This window comes from Lissotriton helveticus, chromosome 4_1 (genome assembly GCF_964261635.1).
Source record: "Lissotriton helveticus chromosome 4_1, aLisHel1.1, whole genome shotgun sequence".
NCBI classification, from domain to species: domain Eukaryota; kingdom Metazoa; phylum Chordata; class Amphibia; order Caudata; family Salamandridae; genus Lissotriton; species Lissotriton helveticus.
In genome coordinates this window covers 358,553,162-358,577,502 of record NC_136063.1, presented here as the reverse complement: position 1 = coordinate 358,577,502, position 24,341 = coordinate 358,553,162, and positions in this window count along the sequence as shown.

Sequence of the window (24,341 nt, the reverse complement as noted above, 5' to 3'; positions counted from 1 at the left end):
GTTAGATGTGGGGACCGATCATTTGCACATCTCGCTCCCAGGCTTTGGAACAAGTTACCTGAGAAGATATGCGAAACTAAAGAGGAATTGAATTTCAGAAAACAGTTAAAAACGTTGCTATTTGTTTTAACCAGTTAAATATGATCTTGATAATAGCTACTTAGCGCTGGAAGTCCCATAAGGGCTAGACTAGACTAGCCTAAACTATTGCAAGTGATGTTCAGTCCATCTGGTTGCAAGTCCAGTGGTCCTTCCTTCATGACATGTTCCAAAGTGAAAATCTTCTCATTGGATATCAAATGGTGCACAATGTTAGATTAATCAAAGTTAATATTTATTGAGGAGGACGTGGCTAGCAGCCAAGAGAAGTGGCTGCCACCTAGAATCTCACCGATCCCCCACAGGACATCCATACATTAATCCACACTGCATAGCAGTATACCCACGGTGGTCTACACGCCTCAGAGATCTGGGCACCAATGGATTGACCTGCGGCTATGCTTGAATACCCACAGACGCAGCCGTGTCCAAAGAAGTGCTTGCGGCCTGCACGCAAAGGAGAAGCCAGGACCAACAGTGTGCTGAGGCCCGGGATCACAGGCGCTGAACCCCTCAATCCCTGCGGCTGGAGTGACGGAGCTCAGGACAACACTACATAAGCACCAACCTGCCTCACAGAATGGGTGAGTCTTCTGTCTGTCATTGACAGTGCCCCCCTCTACATCGATTGCCTTTGCCCCCACACCGCACGGCTGTAATGAGCAAGGCGCAACGTGCCAGACTAATGCGCAACATGCCAGATGAATCTATGAGTGAATGGGCCTCCCAGCGGGACACAGTAGGACATGAACAATAGCGGAGCTGCGGCAGTGAGAGACCCACAGTGACTTGCTTCTCCCTCCCAGACTCCTCTGATAAAGCCGGCCCAGCACAACACCTCACAAACTGTGGCAAATACAACCTCGCCTCCCACTGAGGACAATAGTGCCTGCATAGTAGCCCACGTGCCTTCACTGGGAAACATCCTTTACAACGAAACTTTTACAACACAGTGCTTTTACAACACAGGTTTTACAACGAAAACCATTACAACGCATTGCGCTGGGGGCGCTCTAGGATAGGGAATAGACTTAATTTACTATCCAACACCTTCCCTAGTGTCCACGGGGACTGGAGTTGGAATAGTAAATTAAACTATTCACTATCCAGCACCCCAAAGCGCTAGGCGTTGTAAAGGTTTGCGTTTTAAAAACTGCGTTGTAACGGCATGCGTGGTAAAAGCATCCGTTGTAACGTCATACATCCGCCTTCACGGCACGCTACAACAGTGGAGGCACCTGAAATAACGCCTGTAACCACAGATCACCACACAATCCCTCACTGTGACCCCTTCACCAAGCATTTATATAAACCAGGGACTGTGTGGCAGCCTACACTCGGGGTTGGGAAACCCGAAAGGCAGCAGGTGACACTGAATCACCTGGGCAGGCAGTGTTGAGTACATAGACCCACCTTATTGCAATAGTCTGACACATCTTGAGGCAGAAAAGATGGGAGGTCGAGGACAACACGCTACGCAGCAGACAATAGTCGATGAATATGCGTACACGAAAACCCAGCAGGAGTCAGCGGACCAACCTAACGACAAAACATTGGAGGAAACTACACCAGAAGGGTAAGAAATTACTCCACAGGACATTCTATCTACTCTGAATAAAGTACACACAGCCCTCAACTCGTGGAGAGGCACGATAACAGTGGAACACTCTCTCATCTGTGCGGACTTCAAAAACATGAGCACCAAAGTCACAGAATTCAAAACCACCACGAGAAATCTGAGTGAAGATACTACTGAACTTAAACGCCAAGTACGCCTGCTGGAAACTGAGAGCAAGGTGATGGCTCCTAAGCTAGAAGATTTTGAAGGCCGATCAAGGAGAAATGACGTCAGAATAGTGGGGGTGCCGGAGGGGACAGGCGGCTCAGCAATGGACCTCTACGTGGAAGATCTTATTAGGCAGCACCTGCAACCGAAGGGCCTCTCCCTCCACTTCACAGTGGAAAGAGCACATCGCGTCCCAGGAAGCAGACCCAGAGCAGGTGCCCCTACAAGGCCCATCCTGGCATGAATCTTTAACTTCTGAGACTGGGACCACATTCTAAAAACAGCCAGAGTGGCCCCTCCGGTGAGATTCGAACATAGCACGATCACTTTCTTTCCAGACTACATGGCAGCAGTGACGAAACAAAGGTGCACCTTCTTTAACATCAAAAAAGAATTGAGGGACAGAGAATTTAAATATTCTATGCTATTCCCAGCCAGGCTGAGAGTAGAGGCGCAGGGGAAAGCACTGTTCTTTGCCACGCCGCAAGAGGCCAGAAAATGGCTCGACGGATGGAGTGCAGTAGCCAAACCCATGAAAATGAATAAAAAGCAACACTACCTTCCCGCCGGAAAGACTTGAGCCACCCCTGAAGAAGAGACACCCACACAAACCGAGTCGCCCAAGAGGGGCTGAACACAACGAGAATCATCTAAACAAACCCAGATGTAGTACAACCAACTAAATCGTATAACAAACCTTGATGACTATAAACTCAATGGGCCGATTGCCCAACCAGAGACTAAGTATGGGCGAATTTTGCGAATCAGCGGTCAGCAAATTCGTGCAAAATCGCAAAAAATCCACAAATTTGCGGATTTTCCCACAAAACATGGATTTTTTTGCGATTTGCACCATATTTAACTGGAGTACTTTCTACTGGCTAATCAGTAAGTGCCACCTCGTTGGGTAAATGTATCGTGCTTTTCCTACACTACAAGTGCGTAAAGGCCCAGAAGAGTTGTCTCCAGTGACCCTGCGTGTCTGTAACATTGCCACCGCACCCATAGGCGCCAAGGGTCCCTCGAGTAAGCTGTCCATCACAGTGGGGGAAAGGGCGGGAAGAGGATGCATAGCCTAGTGTGTGTGGGCTGGGGCCGGGCTTCTGTGCGAGTTCACATGCCTCTTGTATAAAGGGTCAGAGGCCGATCAGCGCAGCAAATGAGTAGAAAGCAGTAAGTGCTACCTCGTTGGGTAAATGTATTGTGCTTTTCCTTCACTACAGCTGTGTAAAGGCCCAGAAGAGTTGTCTCCAGTGACCCCGTGTGTCTGTAACTTTGTCACCGCGCCCATAGGCTTGGAGGTCCCTCGAGTGAGCTGTCCATTACAGTGGGAGAAAGGGCGGGAAGAGGTTCCAAAGCATAGTGTGTGTGGGCTGGGCCCGGGCTTCTGTGCGAGTTCACATGCCTCTCGTTTAAAGGGTCAGAGGCCGATCAGCGCAGCAAATGAGGAGAAAGCAGTATGTGCTACCTCGTTGGGTAAATGTATTGTGCTTTACCTTCACTACAGCTGTGTAAAGGCCCAGAAGAGTTGTCTCTAGTGATCCCGTGTGTCTGTAAGTTTGCCACCGCGCCCATAGGCGCCGAGGTCCCTCGAGTGAGCTGTCCATCACAGTGAGGGTAAGGGCGGAAAGAGATTGCAAAGCCTAGTGTGTGTGGGCTGGGGCCGGGCTTCTGTGCGAGTTCACATGCCTCTCGTTTAAAGGGTCAGAGGCCGATCAGCGCAGCAGATGAGGAGAAAGCAGCCTCCTGGTCACTGGAAGTACAGCGGGATTGCGCTCGAGAAACTCGTGGATGCCTAGACCTCCATCATGGATTAAAGCTAATTGTAGACGGTAGATCTGGGGAGAAAGCACACCTGCCTAGCATCGACCATGCTCACTAGATGCTTGGGCTGATTATAATGCGTTACTGAATTTGAGCTTCAACTGGGGCTTCCTGCTGAGGTTTAATTTTAGTGACAGGAGCCTCGTTGCCTAATTGTAACTATTCTCTGACCCTGCTTCGAGGGTCAGAGCACGGTCAGAGAATAGTTGCAAGTAGGCAACGAGGCGCCGCTCAGGAAGCACTTACAGGGTTACAGCAGGTGCCCAAGTTGAAGTTAATTTCTTTGTAACCATTTTGTAAATGGTTACAAAGAAATTAGCTTCAACTTGGGCACCTGCTTTAACCCTGTAAGTGCTACCTGAGCAAAATTCGTCCCGCTCACGGATTCACGGATTTTGCCGTGATTTTGCGCGATTCGCGGATTGCGAAATTGCGGAAAATCCGCAAAATCCGCAAGCGGAACGAATTTTACACCCATGCTTAGTACTTTCAATCATCTCCCAGGCCTGTCACTGCACCCTGAATGCTGTTTTAAAAAGCAATCTTGACTTGGCATTTAAACCCCCTCACCACACCTTAAATTCCTCTTTCATTATATTTGTCACCCCTAAAGCATGCCTTAGGTAGCCCATAGGGTAGGATGCTGTATAAATAAAGGGTTGGACATGCATGTTTGTGTTTTATATTTCCTGGTAGTGAAAAAAAACATTTAATTCATTTTTCCTTAATGTGAGACCAACCCCTCCCATAGAATAACATTGAGGATACCTTGTTACTTTTGTAAAGATGTAATTTTCAAATGGGAGTAGGAGCTATGTCATGTTTGGCATCTATTAAATTGTAATGATAAATCATCCTTAATGGTTAAGCACATTTTCATTATGATTTGGAAAATGCCACTTTTAGGAATTTTGTATTTTCCTGCTCTTAGACCTTTTTGTGCCTGCAGCCTGTCTTGGGTCACCTGACTAGGTGTAGTGACCGACTTTGTGAATTCCTCCACGTCACACAATAAAGGGAGTAGGTGTGCCTCAGTGCTGGGGGGGGGCAGAGCTGAGCACAGCCCAACTTGCAACTTAATAGCCTTTGCTCTTCCTGTACGCAAAGGGCCTAACAACCCTGCATTGTCACTGCAGCCACCTTGAAGCCAGGGCAAGGGAATCAGGAAAATCCATGCACTTCAAAGAACCTTTCCAGAAGCTTCTCCCATATTCTAGAAGAAAGACCCCAGTGTATGAAAATAGGACCCTCCTACCCACTATTTAGTTCACTACTATTACTGCAGAAGGTCTCACAGAGGACTGGCTCCTGCTGTGACCTGACGTGCACTCTGACAAACTGCAGCTGAACCTGGAAGGACTGCTTAGCTGCCTTGAGTCTGCCATAAACCCTCAGAGACAAGTTCTACTGTTGCATCCTACAACTTCTCCTGCAACCAGGACTACTTGAATAATTTGACAGACTAGTTCTCTGCTCTCCTGTTCAGAGCCACAGGGACATAAAAGGCTTCCAACATCTGAAACCAGCACTTGTACCCAGCATGAGTCCTTGACCCCCAAAAGTGTCTGACCGGTCTTGACCCTTAGATGCGTTGCTAAAGGTGCCCAGATGGCCAAACTCCAAAACTGAGGATTTAGAAAAATGTTGCTCAAAAAAGCTCTTAGAACCAAGAAGAGACCGGGACCAGCCCACTTGCCTGTCCACCCAAAGTGCATTTCCCGATCGAAATAACTGTGCGGCTTCTCCCCCTATGTTCTTTGCAGCAGCAAATGATTTTCAGTGGTCCTTCGCTAAGAGGGTATCTGAAGTCTCAGGACTGTCATAGGCTACAGCCCTCTGCCTTGTCCCGGTGCAGATTTTCGACTTCCATTTTGGTACTAAGTCTGAACGTAAAAATCTTCACTGTGGCTTTGACCCAAGGCCATCCGATGATTATGCTCCTTCTTTGAGCACCTCTTGGAGCCTGTCCTGCTCAACCTTATGTTCTCAGACTCTTTCTCAAAAAAGTTCTATCTAAGATCAAAGGTAAGCACTGACTGGGCCCAATCCACTGCTTGTATCCAAACCCTGCTCTATCGCTTTTTTTTTTTTTTACTTCAGCCCAGTTTCGCACAACTAGATGCCCAGGGCTACGCTTTGATTTTTTAAGGGCTTGTGTTTACTAGAAATTTAAAAATTCATAACTTTACTTCTACTGATTGGATTTTTGTTTTTTGGTGTCAAATTATTTATGCCAATGTACTTTAGTTTTCTAAATATGATTGGGATTTTTCTTGATTTATGTTTGTGTGCTGAATAAATACTTGGCACATTGCCTCTAAGTTAAGCCTTAGATTAGCTCTTTGTGCTTAGGTTCTCAGGGTTAAGCACGTGGTTAGTTTACTGACCTTTTGTGGTTTACCCTGCAAGGGATTGTGACTGTTGCTTAACCAGGGCTCCCACTCCAGTCAACCAACAACCCAATTTCTCACACTCTGTAATCAAATATTTTATATGTCAAAACGTGGGGATGCTCTCACTGTCTCGCAGTGTCAATATACCAGAAATAGCAAAGGTTTCATGTCGACTCTTGACCCACCTCATTTCCTGTTTACTTGGGCAAATCCTTTTATCCATGGCAGCATTCTATTCTCAACCCTACTTCCTTCTACTTTTCTCAATATCCACTTTCTTCCAAAGGAATATGAAGTACTGCCCTCTCACTTTTTGGCTGTCTCTCATCCACGTCCTTCTTCAATGGGAGTGTTCTTTATCACCCCTACCACAAATTCTCATCTCCTATTTCCTCCTGCCCATCCTGCTTTTCCTCTTTTCATCAAATGAACCTTTTAAACATTTGCACTCCCTTCCCTCCCCTCTCAACACTTCTTCCATTCCCTCGCTCTCCTCCACTTCCCTACCTTCCCACACCGTGATCCCTCCTTCCAATACCATGGACTACCATGACCAGCCAGGCAGGTCTCATGAAGCAAGCTAATTTTCGGGTTACAGGCAGGGCCAGGCTGGCCATACTGGGCATCAGGTGTTTGTTCAGGAGGCTGGAAGTGTTGGACTGGTTTTGGAGCAGTGGGGTGCTGGTTTTGTTACTGGGGGCCGGTTTTACAGAGAGTATACAATATCGACGCCCAGTAGCAAAAGCAGCAGTTCTGGGGCCGGTTTTGTTATACTCCAGTGCTTCACACTTCCCCCCACCTCTGCCAGGATGGTGACAACTGACGAAATTGCAGGGCTGCTTTGGGTTCTGAGTCCAGCCCTGGTTATAGTTCGCTATTATCACAGTAGATTGACTGCTGTACAACATGGCTGAAAAACATTGACAAAGCCCACAGATCTTGCACAGGCTCGACCAATTGGCTTTGGCAATGCTTGTTTTTACACCCCGGTCCGGTGTAATTGCCATTTGCTTTAAGAGACCGACATATATACTCTTAAGCGTAAACGACCTCTTAAGTTGTTTCATAATGTTTGACATGAAAAGATGAGCAATCAGGTTTCTAATGATTAACAGTGCATACAAAAATAATACTCAATATTTTGCATTATCTCTTTCATGTTATGTGTTAGCCTTCTCATTTTGTGGTCTGGGCTGGTTAGATACACTAGAGACTTCATTTTTTTGCACTGGTTTCTATTTTAAAATTGAATGTCATAGACAAAAATAGCCTCCACAATTGCCCTAGTTTTCCTGCATTTTCCATTAAGAGAACCGGAGGTTCTTTGGATTACAGCAGAGTACAAATTAATTAATTCCACACCTCTGCCAGTTTCTGTCAGCACCTTTCATATTCTGTTACTTCTGTGCAATCATTCTGTTGTATTTTAGTCCAGTGATTTCAATTATGGTGGGTTATGGTGGTTTAATTCAAATCGAATATCGCACCTACGGCTGTTTTTTAATGTGAAGAGAGATGCAAATAGAAACGTGACTTTGTTATTCAGGCCACTTTCATATCGAGCTGATGCTATTCTTTATTTTGGTCGTTAATATCCTTCTTGGCGAAAAATAATGATTGCATGATTTTCTTTTCCCCTAACTTCTGTTTCCCTGCTGTTTTTTTCTCTTACATCCGCCCCTCCCAAAGTGCCATCTTTCTGCTATATTATCCCCCTGACCATTCCTTCTTACTTTTTCGTCTTTGACATTCTTGTTTTACCTGTTTTCCCTAAAACCATCGAGGTTCTCTTTCCTTCTGTGCCCCTTCCTTGCATTGAAATTACTAGCCCCTTACCACTTCCCCTCCCTTTTCCATTGCCGTTTGTGTATTACCTTTTTCACTATCCTCTGCATCTCCTTCGTTTCTAGGTTGCACTGGACATAGATATGAGGTTGTAGGAGCTTTTTATGTTTTGCCTGCACAGCACTTGCAGTGTGCTTGTGAAATCTCTTGTATTTAATATTTCCTAAAAGGGGGCTCTTATCACTTCCCAGGGCTAAATTACTGTATTCAATCGCTTTTGGGTAGTACTTGATTTTTGTAACTTCCCCTGGTTGCACACATTTACGAAACCTTTACTGAAGGTATTCACACTGTTTAAGCACCATTCACTATCAAGATAAGATCTCTTCCCAGGAAAAGACAGATAGCTTCTAACAGTACGCTGGAAGGCTTGCTTTTTATTACTTCGCTTTTTAAAGCAGATGCTTTAGCTGTAGAATGTTTGCTGCATTTCCTATTCATGCCTCAGTACCTTTCTAAGCACTTTGTAGGCTTTATCAGATTGATTTTTTCAATGTCATCTATGTGGTCATTATGATCAAATCCTAAATGTTGTAATAAACAATGCACGTTAAAAATAAAGTCAAAATATAAGAGCTATGTGATATTTTACTACTAAACATGCAGTCACAAGTGCAGTTACCAGCAGACAACAAGGTCATGAATTGAATGCTGTAGCAGGTACAGTAGCAACGAGCCCCGAAGTTGTCAGAACTCCTCTAAGCACTTAATATTGTTGTATTTTACTACTATACAAGCAGAAACAATTGCAGTTATCTTGTGGTTAAAAGGGGCTTGATTTGAATGGTGTTGCAGGTGCAATGGAATCTGGGCCAAAAGCTCTAAGGACTCCACTAAATGCAGAATATTGATACATTTTACTACTAAACAGGCAGTCACATGTGCAGTTATCTAGCAGGCACTAGGGCCATGATTTCAATGGTGCAGCTCGAGCAGTGGCAATGGGGCCAAAAGTTGTTAGAACACCTCTAAACACCTACTATTGCTATATTTAACTACTAAATAAGCAGTCACAAGTGCAGTTGCCTTGTAGGTACTAGGGTCTTACTTTCAGTGGTGTAGCACGTGTGGTGAGACCTGGGCCCAAAGCTCAAGGTACCCATCTAAACACCAAATATTGCAATATTCTACTACTAAACAGGCAGTCACAAGTGCAGTTACATTACAGGCAGTACGTTCATGATTTGAATGGTGCAGCAGGTGCAGTGGCACCGGGGCCGACAGTTGTCATGAAGCCTCTAAAAACCAAATATTGCTATACTTTGGTACTAAACAGGCAGTCAGATATGCAGTTATCTTGCAGACAACAGGGTCATGATGTCAATGATGCAGTAGGTGCAGCGACACCAGGACCAAAAACTAAGGCACCCCACTAAAACCAAAAAAATGCTATATTTTACTAGTAATCAGGCAGTTACAAATGCAGTTACCTTGCAAACAATACTCATGATTTGAATGGTGCAGCAGGTGTAGTGGCACAAAGCCCAAAAGTTGTCAGAAGTCCTCTAAACGACTAATATTGCCATATTTTACTACTATACAGGTAAACACAATTGCAGTCATCTTGCAGTTAAAAGGGCTTGATTTGAATGTTGCAGCAGGTGAAATGGCACCGGGGCCAAAAGCTCTAGGGACCCCACTATTCACAGAATATTGCTACATTTTACTAGCAGGCAGTCACAACTGCAGGTTTCTAGCAGTCACTAGGGTCATGATTTGAATGGTGCAACAGGTGCAGTGACACCAGGCCAACAAGTTGCCAGAACTCCTCTAAATACATACCATTGATATATTTTACAACTAATCAGGCTGTCACAATTGCAGCTGCCTTGCAATTGATAGGTGCCTGATTTAAATGGGGCTCCAGGTGCAGTGCACTTGCGCAAACAATTGTAATAACTCCACTAAACAATCAAATATTGCTTTATTTTACTACTAAACAGGCAGTCACAAGTGCAGTTATCTTGCAAGCACCAGGGTCCTTATTTGAATGCTGCAACAGGTGCAGTGACACCGGGTCCAACAGTTTTAAGAATTCCACTAAACTCTGATTAATGCTAAATATTACTGTTAAACAAGCAAGTCAAAAGTGCATTCAGCTAGCCGGCAATAGGGTCATGCTTTGAATGGTGCAGCTGGTGCATTAGCCCCAGGACCAAAAGCTTTAGGCACCCCACTAAACACCTAATATTGCTATACTACTAAACAGGCAGTCACAAGTGCATTTACCTTACAGACAACAGGGTCATAATTTGAATGCTGCAGCAGGCACAGTAGCCCCGGACCCATAAGTTCTAAGATCTCCTCTAAACACCTAATATTGGTATATTTTACAACTAAACAAGCAGTCAAAAGTGCGGTTATCTAGCAGGCACAATCCATGATTTCAATGGCAAAGCTGGTGCATTAGCACCAGGGCCAATTGTCAGAACTCCTCTAAGCACAAAATATTGCTATATTTAACTACTAAATTAGCAATCACAAGTGCATTACCTTGTAGGCAGTAGGATTTTGATTTCAAAGGTGCAGCACTTGCAGTGACACCAGGGCCGAAAGCTCTAGGAAACCCTCTAAACACCAAATATTTGAGTATTTTACTAATAAACAGGCAGTCACAACTGCAGTTACCGGACAAGCAATAGGTTCATGATCTGAATGGTGCAGCAGGAGCAGCAGCACCTGGGCCAAAAGTTGTCATAACTCCTCCAAACACCAAATATTGCTATATTTTCTACTAAACAGGCAGTCACCAATGCAGTTATCTTGTAGGCACTAGGGGCATGATTTGTATGGTGCAGTAGGTGCAGTGGTACTAGGCCCAAAAGTTGTCAGAACTCTTCTAAATTCATAATATTGCTATTACATCAATTAATTCTACTATTCCCCTCTTTCACTTCATTTTTCAAAATGTGGCTATCATTTACCAGCACTTTACCACTAGTAATAGCACAATATATTGCCGTTTTGTACATAAACAAGTCATACCAATTTAACAGACTTTCTGCATCTTATATTGTACAACTGCTCAGCGAGTTTCAACATACAACAAAAAACACCTTATTATTAATCACATAGGGGAACCCTAATGCTTAACCACTGCTTGGTAATATACTGAATCTTGGATTACATCCTGTGTCAGGTATGTTTTTTTCTATAAAATTCATCATGTGTACTCCTATTGGTAATGCTCCAAAATTGAGAGTCACAGCACGGGGTCATCAGCCTGGTGTCCTCCATTTAAAAAAAAAATCATTAAAATGAGATTGGGATATTCTTTATATCACAGATATCTGTGGGAGTCCTCTTCTCTATTTCACTTTTCTAAAACATAATTAAAATATGTAAATAATGTATTATAACTTATTCTTTTATATTCCATTACTTTTAGTTTTGATTCAGTACATGTGTTTTTTGCCCAATCAACTATAGACGCCCACAGATTACATTCCTGATCTGTGGCATTGAGTTGAAACTGAATGGGTTCAGATAGAAAGGATTTAACTAACTTTCACTGATGTTCAGATAATGTTGTATTTGTCTCATGACAGGGTGAAATAATGACTGGAATAGATATCAGCGTTTTGCAGGTAAAGCATGATCTGAATAAATAATGGAATGTATGGTGCATGCTCTCATAAGGGAGTCAGTTCTTGTGTGAACTTTGAGTGATGTGATGGGACCACTACAATTACGACTGCTCATATGAATGGCTGTTGTAGAATCAGACTGCTAGAAAAATTCACTGGAAAACAATTTTAACAAGTGCTCGTAAGGAAACCATTTCGATTTGTTCACCACATATTTGTCATTAGCCTTTTTATGGACCCTATTGTTGCTGGTATTTCTGCACTATAGCACTGCCATTAACTCGCATAGTGGGTTCTGTAGTCAAGTCAAGTCAAAACCACTTTATTCGATTAATTAAAATCATAAAAGTATACTAAAACAATGTTAGGTACATGATTAAGAACACGATAAAAAATCAAATACAGTTAAATTCATGAAAAAAGTTTAAGAAACCAATTTTCTCTCCCTTTTTCCTCCTATTAAGAGGACAACTACTGCACAAATCCCATTCCTCACTGGAACTCACCAACATTAATTCATATACAAAGTACAGTTTTAAAAAGGATGTTTTTAAAATACAGTTTTAAAAAGGATGTTTCTACAGTATTACAAGTCCAATCTTTTTCTCCTGATTCTTATGGCAACTGTTAAAAAACTAGCAATACAGTACAAAATGAAAGGGGTTTCCAACATTAATAAAAATAACAGTGCAGGTTTATATTGACTGAAGCTCATTTCTTTCAGCAAAGGTTTGACATAGCGCTTCCGGGGTTCACTGTACCACGGGCAAAAAAATAGAAAATGCGCAGTGTCCTGGACAGACTTATCATCGCATTTACATGGGGTAGAATCCTCTAACTTGCACCAATTTTTCATATCCCATAAGACCGTATGAATTTGGTTGAAGCGGAATTTTGACAGTAGCCATCTATGGAAAAAATGTGTTACCACTGACAAATAAGGCGCCATTTCAGGAGTAGTAGTTATCATTATATGGCTCCTCACTGAGAGTTTACACAATTCCTCCGCCTCTCGTTCCGCATCACAAAGCTTGATGAAGTTAGTTTTCACCCATACTAGATCTTCTTTGCATAGGGATTCTGGACTTTCAAAGATCTCAGGGCGTCCTAGCTTTTTAGCCACATTCTCTACATAAGACAACCACTGAATATCCCTTACATGATCTAATTTCATACAGTCTTTGATGATTTTATGGTTCAGACTAAGATGCTGATTTAGCCAAAGTTTTATCCATAGCACAATGGGTGCTAATTTTAGCATATCAGTGATAAATCCCACCCCTAGTTCAAGGTGTACGGGATAAGATGCTGTTTGCTGGGGCAAACCAAGCAATGATCTTAAAAATTTGTTTTCTTCCACTTGGATGCGCTCTATTTTTGAATATCCCCAAATAGCTGCCCTATAACGTGCTATTGCAACTGATTTGGCTTTGTAGATGGCCAAAATAGCCTCAATAGGTTTCCCCCCTGGTCTTTTTGCGAACCCCAAGACTGCTGATGCAGGGCTTCTAACTGCATTTGCCTTAGAGGTTAACTTCGGTGCCCATGTTCCCCTTTGGTGAAACACTATCCCTAAATAAGTAAAAACTTTACTCCGGAGATAACTTCACTGCCACAAAAAAATGTTTTTTCTTTGCTTTTTGAACAACCCACTGACATTGTGTGCGACTTGGCACTATTAATGACCAAATCCAGATTGGAGATAAAAGATCCAAAAGAATCAAGGAGTTTTTGTAAGGCAATCGGGGTCCTGGCTATCAGGACCGCATCATCGGCATAGAGGAGCACCGGAATTGGCCTCCACCCCATGCACGGGATGTCCTGAGTTACTGCAGTTAGATTGGCCTCCAATGAATTCACGTACAACGTGAACAGCATGGGGGCCAAAATACAGCCCTGGCGTACCCCTCGTCGGGACCTAAAACTTGCTGTACACTTCCCATTGGTAGTCATCCTAATGGAGGCATTTAGATCTTTATGCAGCTCCGCCAGGAAGTGTACCAAAGAGATATCAAGGCCCATATTCAGTAGCATAGTCCACAGCTTTGATCTATTAACTAGATCAAAAGCTGTGGATAAGTCCATAAAGCCTAGGAATATGGATCCCATTTTGGCCCTCGTGTACTTTGCTATTATCAGGTGAAGGTTAAGACATTGGTCTTCTGTGCTCCTCCCCGCTCTGAAGCCGTATTGTACGTCCGTCAAGATTTTATTCGTAGTAGCCCAGGAAGTTATTCTGGCTAATACGACTTTTCCTAGAATCTTAACAGAGGAGTCCAATAATGATATAGGCCTATAGCATCTTGGATCTCCCCTCTGGCCTTTTTTGAACACGGGGATTATGGTAGCTCTGGACCAAGATTTCGGGAATCCCACAACAGTTGAAGCATTAAAAACTTTAACTAAAATATCTGCCCAGAATATTGAGTTAACCTTAAACAGATCCGAGGGAACCCCATCTGGACCTGGTGCCTTTTTGCCTGCGCTACTCTCAATTGCATCAATGACTTCAATTATGTTGAAGTTTACTGGCCCTGGCGGGAATTCAGATGCAGGAAGCTCAAAGAGCTCCTGCTCCATGTTACTTCCATACATTTTTTTGAAATGGTTAAGCCAGTCAACCTCAGAGATATTAAGTTCCAGATCCTCGTTCTGGTCACGAGCAAACAATGGGGTATTTATTATTGACCAGAACTTCGAGCTATTTTTTAAGGTAGCTTTATCCATAAGCTCAAGCCAAGCTTCTCTTTTTAGAGCATGTTTACGCGCTTGGGTTACCCTGGAATAATCCTTTCTCAGCTGTCGCACTAAGGATAAATCCCTGGGGTGGGTATTAAGTGCTTTTTTTAGGCTGTTGTGGGCTTTACTGCAGGTAGTATCAAACCAGCCTAATGCCGGTTTGTTCTTCCCTCCCTGACCTTTGGATATTAAATTCTGGGATATTATATGGCAGATGCCTTCAAAGGAGGTTAAAACCTCCTCGCCTTTTGAGAGGGGGTTAGCACAGATGTCCAATTGTTCAGTAGCCTCAGCGGTTATGGTGAGAAAAAAAATCCTCCGGAACTACCTGTCCCCACTTGAGCCTCCTCCCCTGATCTTTACTCTTAATGGGTAAAGCAACCTGAGATATAGTACTGTAACTCATAAGGGAGAAGCCATTTACTAACTCCATCCCCACGGGGTTATGTCCGCTCCCAGTTATCGGTACGGCATTATACAAAATCACAAATTTAAGTAGACCTAGCGATAGGAATATATAATCAATTATTGAATCACAATCCCTTCCAGTATACGTAGCTACCCTAGTGTTTTTATCAAAAAATTCTGCCTCATATAAATCATTGGTCGCTAATAAAATTTCCATAGCCACCCCCTTCTGACTGTGTTCAAAGTGCGGGGGGGGAAATACTGTCAGGGGCATCTGTATCGATAAGGTCACAGTTTACACATAAATGTACATTAAAATCACCCAACAGTATAAAATGACAATAAGTGGTTTGCTTCTCTTTATAAGTAGTTAAAAAATCTGTTAGCCACACTAAATGTTCATTGACAGGGTAGCCATTCGGTGAATTATAATAATTCACAAAGAGTATTTTGTTGCCATCGACCAAAGTTACCTCTAAAACTAAACAGTTATCGGGGTCGCAGACAACTTTCATAATTTTACCCTTTACATTCACCGAGACCAAAGTCAGCAGGCCCCCTCTGTTCCTTCCAGCAGGAGATGATAAGGCCGGGACAAAGTAAGAGGTAAATCCATCCAGCCAAAAGTCACAGTCCATGTCCCAAGTCTCCTGCATAGCAACAATGTCATATGATTTAACAAAGTTCACCCAATTGGGATCTTCTCTTTTGGACCGTAAGGCTGCAATATTCCAGCTTAATAATCTGATCTTATCCCTTTTATCCGGGGTATCCAGTTCTAATTTGCATCCAATATTATCTGAAGAAGGTACAAGAGCCATAGGGGCATGGACCACTACAGCAGCATCTTCCCTACCTTCTCCATCCCCCGTCAATCGCACAATTCAAGACCCGACAAAGCGTCAAATCTATTGTGCGTTGTGATATGGGGACCAAACCTAAAAAGGTTCTCCCTCCCTGAAGCCTGGCTAAAGGTAGCTGGTGGAAGGCCTAAAGGTGTAAAAGGGCTTCTGCCTAGGCTAGGGGTGGGGGGTCCTGGAAGGTGATTATAAAAATATCCCAAAGGGCGCACGCTGATGCTACTACTATCGGTGGCCATTGAGGCTGCCCTTACTAGAACTGTGGCAACATGTTGAGGAAATCTAAAATTTACCACCACGCAATCACCAGTACAAGTTTTGCGTGTGGGACCAATCCAGTTTACCCTCCTAACTGTGATTATTTCTTCAGCAAATTTTGAAGGGAAACGACAATTTAGGTTCAGCCATGATACAACTTTATTTTTAAGGGAGTCATGTGACTCCTCAAATGGCTCAACCAAAGAAGAAGTATGTGGGGGTACATTTGTTAATACAATTACATAGGGGGCACAGCCTGGCGGAAGATCAATAAAATTACTTCTCCTCCTAGGGGTAGCAGATGGATTTGTAACCGGCCCAGATTTGTTGTGTACTCCTGTATTGATAGATGGAGGTGTGGGTAGAGCCGAAGGGCCAGGAGGATCTTGGGTAACTCTAGATGCTTGGCATAGGACGTGTAGATTTGTATTGCTCTTGGCTATCCCTTTCCTGCCAGACTCCATAGAATCTATATTAGGCGTGGGTAGACAGGGCTTTACTTTATCTATGCCAACTACTTGCTTCTCTAATAGATCACCCAATCTCTTAACCTCTGCTGTGACAATTTCCAACTGAGACATGCTAGCAAGAAAGAAAGGCAACAAGGACAAAGGGCGCTCAGCTGTAAGTATGGCTAAATTATGATTTCAAAATTATTATCCAACAGACTGCTGCAAGACTGGAAGGAAGGTTACCAAACTTCCTTAAGTAATCTCGGAAACTCCAAGATAAAAAACTAAATTCAGATTCCTGTCGAGCAATCAAATTTCTATTGCTGTATATCTCAGCAACAACGAATCAATTATAAAGACCCAATGAATCAAGAGTATGAAAAATTATAAACACTTTCTCAACTCGTAAGTTATTGAAGCACCAGGATCAATGTACATAAGGGGGCTTTCATGCACCAGATTCAAAGTACATCAGTCCAAAGTAAAGTAGAAATTTTCAGTCCAAAGTTCAACTCTGTCTCACGAGTTCTTTATTCACTCGAAGTATTCCAAAGTTCCACGTTTATAAGTTTCAAATCAAAATTTCAAGATTCACAACTTCCAATGTGCATCAGCACCAGCCAACACGTGTTTCGTTGGGCAATTATCAATGCCAACCAACTTCATCAGGGCTGCAAGCCAAAATAATACAGTATAAGCTCAGGTATATACTTCAGAATATAAGTTCAATTTAAAAGAAGTTAAGTCAAGTTACAAAAAATCACCACCTAGGTGAGAGCATAAACACAGCACCCTCATAATAGTGACAAATCTTATGTGCATAAAAAAGTGGATCCCAGTGTAAGAACATAACACACAGAAAATACATTCTGTCCTTGTGCCAAATTCATTCCACCTGATTATATTACCTTCATCCATTAATTTTTGTCCTTTAATCTCTAGCAGTTTCGAGCTATAATTTGGCTCTGCAAGCATCAATTCCTGGAATGATATAGGGAGGCTCTAAGCAATGTCACCACAATCATCAAGGACCATATTACTTCAGTCCATGTACATCAGTATAAGCCATACACGACCATTATAAATTGTAACAGGAAAGCTATTCCCAATATCTCAAGTGAAGATATTCACAACTTCTAAAAAACGATAAATATCAAAGTATACCTCTCTCCGTTCTCACTCCCGTCAATATCTGATGCGACAGATTATCTCACGTTAGTCAATCTGTCAAAGGGATCAGAACATGCTTCTATTATTTATCTTACTGTGTGTAAGAGACAATAGCCGTAATACTAATTCGCCATACTCTCTCTTACCTAAACTTTCACCTGTTAAACATCCCGCACTCTCATTCCGAGATGAGTCCGGTATACAGGGTCTGTGAAAGAAGGGCAACTTATTACCGATCTCCTATCAATAAACAATCTTAGCACAAATAGCGGTACAGGAACTAACTCTTACCTATATCCCTCTTCCGTAATATATTTAGCGGTGGCTCCTCGTGTATCAATGATCGGCGTGTGTAGTAACCGCCATCTTTCTAAAGTAGTACCACGTAAGGTGCTACCGGGCCAACTTAAAATATCAAATGACAGCCGCCATCTTTAAACATGTTTTTTAAAACACGTTTGTCTATTGCAATATATTTTATTTTCCCCATTGTATTAGACATTAAAGCCTATAAATATAACTAAAGCTGGCATTACGACATTATTTGTCGATATGCCGAAATGTCCCAAGTGTTCAATGTATATTGTGTAAGATCGCGGTAGCCAGTTTCTTACCGCCATCTTGGAACGGCTAGTGTTTGCAAGAAATGTCCAAGTATTCAATGTATATTGTGTAAGATCGCGGTAGCCAGTTTCTTACCGCCATCTTTGAACGGCTAGTGTTTGCAAGAAATGTCCAAGTATTCAATGTATATTGTGTAAGATCGCGGTAGCCAGTTTCTTACCGCCATCTTTGAACGGCTAGTGTTTGCAAGAGAGAGGTATAAGGTTGCTAGGCCGCTATTCTCTATCAACAAAAATTCGTATCACTAACTATTTATTCTGAGAAAATTATTATCTTTAAACAACAAGATAATTAAAACAAAGAATTGTACTAAAGTACCATGTTATTATAGTAATTTAAGCTAGGGGTCACGATTCTGTGCAATACAGAAGTTACACCAAATTTATATTGAGTTCCACAAAGTGTAAATAAACTAAATTAGTTATATGATCGATATGTCGAATTATCATAAATATTCAATGTGTAACATGTAGGATCGCGTAGGTCAGTTACCCACCGCCATCTTGAAACGGCTAGTGTTTTCACTATTCTATAAAACGAAATCATATCACTAACTACATAATCAGAGTAAATTATTAATTATTACACACCACGATTCTATACAATTTAGAGGTATCATCAAATTCAGTTAATACGTATTGAATTCCACAAATCGTAAAATGACTTGATGTGGTGACAGAGTGTTGAGCGTCCCGCGTCATTCCTATGTTAAAAACTGATAGAATTCAAACATTATCAGTCATAAGGGGTCATGGCGTATGCATTTGAAGTACCCAGGTTTCATTAGATGATAACAGTTACAATTGTAACACTATTTTAACACCATACGTAAACAGACAAGAGCCAAATCAATTACTATTACACACTAAACTTGATTATTCTCCTAAGAAATATTGAAGTTCTGTATCAATATTAAGTCCTTCTTCTACAGCCCGAAGAACCATAATCCAGCGTGCCTCTCTTCGTCTTAATTTCAGTGTTCTATCTCCTCCACGTTTATCAAGTACCACCTGTTCAATACCATGGAATGAGAATTTATGATTCTCCTTATCATTGCTGTTTTGTATAGAATGCGACGCTATCGGATATCTCGTATCTCCATTCTTGAGTGCCCGATAGTGCTCCACCATCCTATCTTTAAGCCTCCTTACAGTGCTCCCTACGTAAATGTTTCCGCAGGCACAGGCAATGACATAAATAACAAAATTAGAGTCACAGTTGATGAAGGTATCTATGTAATGAATACCTGTATCATTATATTCAAATGTCAAGACTTTCCTACGTGCCCACCAACATGAACTACAATTGCCACAGTAATGGAAGCCTTTAGGGCGAGCACGTAACCATTCACTGTATCCTGGGTGAACACTAGGTTTAGGGTAACTCGGGCTGACAATATTAGCAATCGTCATTCCTTTTCTAAAGGTAATACTTGGATTATCTTTTAGATAAGGTTTAAGATCTTTATCAGCATAGAGCATGTGCCAGTATTTTTTCATAATACCAAAAATCTTATTGCTCCCCACACCAAAATTCATTATCATTCTGATAGTCTGGTTATCAGTAACCGTATCCCTCTTAATTTTAGATTTAAGAGTCACTGATCGTTCGAGTTTATATACCCTATTCTCAGCCTGATTAATGACCCTATTCGAGTAACCTCTATTCTTAAACCTCATCTTCATATCCCTAATGTTTTTGTCAAAATCAGTATCTCTAGAGCAATTTCGTCTAGCTCTAATCATTTCCCCATATGGGATAGAGTTGATCTGGCTCTTAGGGTGGCAGCTGTCCGCTCGTAAGAGAGAATTGCAACTAGTCTCTTTACAAAACATACGACTGTTGAGTTTCTTACCCTCCACAAATAATTCAATATCAAGGAAGGTTAGCTTCACTTTGTCATAATGTGTGGTAAATGACATGTTAAGGTCATTTGTATTAAGAAATTCCAAGAACATCTTCAATTCATCAGTAGTGCCTCTCCAGAATAACAAACAGTCGTCAATGAACCTTCCCCAGTAGTATATATGGTCTATCCATTGACTGCCCCTTGGGCCCCAAATCCACTCCGCCTCCAACCTCCCCATAAAGAGGTTCGCGAAGGACGGAGCAAATTTAGAACCCATCGCAGTCCCAGTCATTTGCTTGTACCAGGAAGATTCAAAGAGAAAGTAGTTGTTTACCAAAACCATTCTGGTCATTTCTATTAACATAGAGGTGTGATCCAAATATTCGGCTGGTCTTTTGTTCAAAAAACTCTCAATTGCTAGTATGCCCTGTTCGTGATCAATATTTGAGTATAAAGATACTACATCCAGAGTTACTAGGATCATATCATCATCCCACACTACATCATTCATAATGTTCAGGACATGTTTTGTGTCTTCTATGTGTGACGGTAAATTATAAACAAAAGGTCTTAAATATGAATCAACAAATTGAGATAATCTCTCCGTTGGCCCACCAATACCCGAAATTATCGGTCTGCCCGGTGGTTTCTGTCTATCCTTATGTATTTTAGGTAAGCAATACATACAAGGGGCCCTAGGGGATTGTATCTTAAGGTACTGAAATTCATCATTATCCAAAAGACCTTTATCATACCACTCTTTCAGTTTTGTATTAATTGTGCCTTTAATCCTTTCCAATGGGTTCACAGCTACCTTCTCATAATATTTATCATTTCCAAGTTGGGACAAAACTTCATTGTTGTAGTCAATACGATTCATAACAACAATGTTGCCACCCTTATCAGCACTGCGTATTATTAATTCAGGATGATCAGTAAGTTGTCGTAGTGCCTCCCTTTCATCTGTTTTCAAATTGTCTCGTTGAAATTTCTTATTTTGTTGTCCTTCTTTTTTGATTAAATTGTCTATATCCAGAGTAACTGCTTTGTAAAAGGCATCAATAACATTACCAGAAGACAATTGTGGTGTCCATTTAGATTTATCTTTAAACCCACTAGGAGATGCTAGACCAGGATTAATCTCAAGATCTCTAAAAAGAGAGTTCATAGTCACAGGGTCATCTTCTGATTCAGTCAAAGACAATAATAGTTTCGTGTCACAAAGATCTTGAATAGTAATCTCAGTCAATATTGGTTTATTTGGTGTTTTTGTCCTTACGTTATCTTTCAAAGAAAAAAACTTTTTTAGTTTCAGTAAACGTACAAACTTATACACATCAATTTTAGTTGTATACCAATCAACATTCTTAGTAGGACAATACCCCAAACCTTTCTTCAATACATTACTCATACTAGCAGACAATTCAACAGATGAAAGGTTAATCACTTCAATTTCTTTGGAACTGGTATCTATTTCCTCCATGACCTCAGTCTCTCCCTCATCCCTGGGACCGCTTCTCCTGCGTTTGCCACGGCTCCCTCTCCTTGTCTTCCTGTTTGTGCGTTGCCAAATCTCCCTCCTGTATCTCGAATTCCTCTTTTGAACCTCTGAACCTCTACTAAAAAATTATTAGTGTTGGTGGTATCCCCACCCTGGGCCGCAGGCGCTCCTACACTACCTCCATCAGTAGATATACTGCTAGACGAGGTATTAACAGCTGAGCTTAAGGGAGTCAAGTTTCTCTTGTTATTATAATTTTTTTGGAAAAGATAATCAAATTTACGCGCAAAGGTAAACACCCTACCTGATGTATAATCTAGTTCGTCCCTTTTTAGTTTGCGCGCTTTTCTCCTTTTGATGTCTGCTTGCAAATTAGTCAAGATCTCATCCAACATATTGTAGTTCTTGACAGTTGCTTCGGGTAAATTTAGTTGTTTAATTTCCTCTTCACATGTTTTAATCTCAATCAAAAGTTTCTCAATTTTGCGTTCTGCATTATCTATAAGTATCCTTATTAAATTACTAGAACTGGAGGTGAGCTCCTGTTCCCATTTATCCAATAGATCAGGTTCCAAGTCTTCATAAGTAGGAATAATGGTTGATCTGAGACCTCTAGGGATGCGGTTGAGGGTAATGTATTGTTTTAGTGTAACCGCGTCCCACCACTTATTTAGTTCTGCTCGTTTAAGTTTCTCTAGTTTTACGAATTTGGCTCTTAGACCTTCCTGTTTTCCTGTTGAAGTAGAGGCTACTGCTGCATTTACAGTTGAGCCTGTATTTAAATTCTTGAAAAGATCTTGAGCTTCTTGTTCACGATTCATCATTATTCGTATTTACAGCCACTAGCGGCAGCCCAACCCAAGAAATGCTAGCAAGAAAGAAAGGCAACAAGGACAAAGGGCGCTCAGCTGTAAGTATGGCTAAATTATGATTTCAAAATTATTATCCAACAGACTGCTGCAAGACTGGAAGGAAGGTTACCAAACTTCCTTAAGTAATCTCGGAAACTCCAAGATAAAAAACTAAATTCAGATTCCTGTCGAGCAATCAAATTTCTATTGCTGTATATCTCAGCAACAACGAATCAATTATAAAGACCCAATGAATCAAGAGTATGAAAAATTATAAACACTTTCTCAACTCGTAAGTTATTGAAGCACCAGGATCAATGTACATAAGGGGGCTTTCATGCACCAGATTCAAAGTACATCAGTCCAAAGTAAAGTAGAAATTTTCAGTCCAAAGTTCAACTCTGTCTCACGAGTTCTTTATTCACTCGAAGTATTCCAAAGTTCCACGTTTATAAGTTTCAAATCAAAATTTCAAGATTCACAACTTCCAATGTGCATCAGCACCAGCCAACACGTGTTTCGTTGGGCAATTATCAATGCCAACCAACTTCATCAGGGCTGCAAGCCAAAATAATACAGTATAAGCTCAGGTATATACTTCAGAATATAAGTTCAATTTAAAAGAAGTTAAGTCAAGTTACAAAAAATCACCACCTAGGTGAGAGCATAAACACAGCACCCTCATAATAGTGACAAATCTTATGTGCGTTAAGTGGATCCCAGTGTAAGAACATAACACACAGAAAATACATTCTGTCCTTGTGCCAAATTCATTCCACCTGATTATATTACCTTCATCCATTAATTTTTGTCCTTTAATCTCTAGCAGTTTCGAGCTATAATTTGGCTCTGCAAGCATCAATTCCTGGAATTATATAGGGAGGCTCTAAGCAATGTCACCACAATCATCAAGGACCATATTACTTCAGTCCATGTACATCAGTATAAGCCATACACGACCATTATAAATTGTAACAGGAAAGCTATTCCCAATATCTCAAGTGAAGATATTCACAACTTCTAAAAAACGATAAATATCAAAGTATACCTCTCTCCGTTCTCACTCCCGTCAATATCTGATGCGACAGATTATCTCACGTTAGTCAATCTGTCAAAGGGATCAGAACATGCTTCTATTATTTATCTTACTGTGTGTAAGAGACAATAGCCGTAATACTAATTCGCCATACTCTCTCTTACCTAAACTTTCACCTGTTAAACATCCCGCACTCTCATTCCGAGATGAGTCCGGTATACAGGGTCTGTGAAAGAAGGGCAACTTATTACCGATCTCCTATCAATAAACAATCTTAGCACAAATAGCGGTACAGGAACTAACTCTTACCTATATCCCTCTTCCGTAATATATTTAGCGGTGGCTCCTCGTGTATCAATGATCGGCGTGTGTAGTAACCGCCATCTTTCTAAAGTAGTACCACGTAAGGTGCTACCGGGCCAACTTAAAATATCAAATGACAGCCGCCATCTTTAAACATGTTTTTTAAAACACGTTTGTCTATTGCAATATATTTTATTTTCCCCATTGTATTAGACATTAAAGCCTATAAATATAACTAAAGCTGGCATTACGACATTATTTGTCGATATGCCGAAATGTCCCAAGTGTTCAATGTATATTGTGTAAGATCGCGGTAGCCAGTTTCTTACCGCCATCTTGGAACGGCTAGTGTTTGCAAGAAATGTTCCAAGTATTCAATGTATATTGTGTAAGATCGCGGTAGACAGTTTCTTACCGCCATCTTTGAACGGCTAGTGTTTGCAAGAGAGAGGTATAAGGTTGCTAGGCCGCTATTCTCTATCAACAAAAATTCGTATCACTAACTATTTATTCTGAGAAAATTATTATCTTTAAACAACAAGATAATTAAAACAAAGAATTGTACTAAAGTACCATGTTATTATAGTAATTTAAGCTAGGGGTCACGATTCTGTGCAATACAGAAGTTACACCAAATTTATATTGAGTTCCACAAAGTGTAAATAAACTAAATTAGTTATATGATCGATATGTCGAATTATCATAAATATTCAATGTGTAACATGTAGGATCGCGTAGGTCAGTTACCCACCGCCA